This window comes from Capsella rubella, unplaced genomic scaffold (genome assembly GCF_000375325.1).
Source record: "Capsella rubella cultivar Monte Gargano unplaced genomic scaffold, Caprub1_0 scaffold_7, whole genome shotgun sequence".
NCBI lineage: Eukaryota > Viridiplantae > Streptophyta > Magnoliopsida > Brassicales > Brassicaceae > Capsella > Capsella rubella.
The window spans coordinates 128162-129642 of NW_006238917.1; positions in this window are offsets into that span (position 1 = coordinate 128162).

Sequence of the window (1481 nt, forward strand, 5' to 3'; positions counted from 1 at the left end):
GTTCCTTCTTCGTTTCTTCGGCGATCCGCTTCGATCAAACTTCATACTTAGCCATTTCATGGCTTTGGGACGAAACGCTTTGCTTTGATTTCGGTCCCAACTTCACACGGTCGGTAACGCACCTCTCCGGCTACGTTTCATCGCACATCTCTCGACCACCTTTCGCTCCCTTCGATTACGCCTCGATCGAACTTCGTTTTTTACTCCTTCCAACTCTATCGGAGTTCTTTTCTCACCCGTTCATCGATGATTTTTCATCCGGTCACTAGGTCAGGGTGAGGGTCACTACATTCTCCCCTCCTTATAAGAATTCGTCCTCGAATTTAAGCGCTGGTCTTTTCTCCTTCGCTTGACGTCTTCAACTTCTTAAACGCTACTTCTTCTCGGGTTTTCGGTTCTTCGCAGTCACCTCCATTGATTTTTCGACAATTCGCTTCTCGGCCTCCTTCGATTACTCCTTCTTCTTAAGACCTTTGGTTGGAGTAGTTCTCCATTAACTTCCTAGACCTTTTTATGACTCGATCTCCACCACTTAGGTTTCGATCTTTCTTTTCGGCAATCATCGTGAAATTTGGTTTCCTCCTTGGCCTTCTTTCGGCTCCGACTTCATTGAGATTTTACTTCTCCTTCATACACGACTCCAATGCTTTCTTCACTCACTAAAGATTTTCCGACTGGTTTTTCCCTAGAATTCTCTAACTTGATTCTCCGATTGAATCTTGTTAGCTCTCGGCCATCATGGGTTGAACTCCCCATTTTTTTTGAATTTTCTCTTGATCGCTTATCCTCTTCTTTTGGATTCGCCTCGGCTATCGACTTTCTTATCGATTCTCAGCTCCCTTTTTGGTCGTCGAGGTCTGGTCACCTCGTTTTCACTTTCATCACTTTGCCTCGCTGCCTTGTGCCTTCTCTGCCTCGGTGAGTCTTTACAACCTGTTGTTAAACAACAACACAACATCCAGCACAGCTAACAACACTAGCAAGCAAGCACGCAAGCTTAACAAGCTACACAGCAAATCCTAGAGGATAACTCTAAGACAAAGCAAAGACTCTACGAGGACTTGACAAGGACAATCCTAGCACGCAATCTAAGCACACAACCTAGCAAGCAATCTAAGCACACAACCTAGCAAGCAAAACTTCTAGGGCTCTAACACTAGCCTATCAAGGGTAAGGAAACTCTCCGAGAAAAGTTCTAAGGTTCAAGGCTCCTAGCATGCATCTTCAAAAGAAAAGGTTTCGGGTTCCTTACTCGGATTTTGTTAAAGGAAAGGTTTGGCTAAGAAGGCTTGGAGGGAAAGCTCGAATAATCATAAGAATATTCAACGCTTTGCAAGTACATCCGCTGTACAAGTCCAAGCTAACAAGGCTCCTAATTTACAGAATCTAGTCGATAAGACATAGATAATAAAGCTACCCTTAGCCCAAACCTAACAAAAACTTACTACCCATCCCTTACTAGTCGCGGAGACTTTTGCACT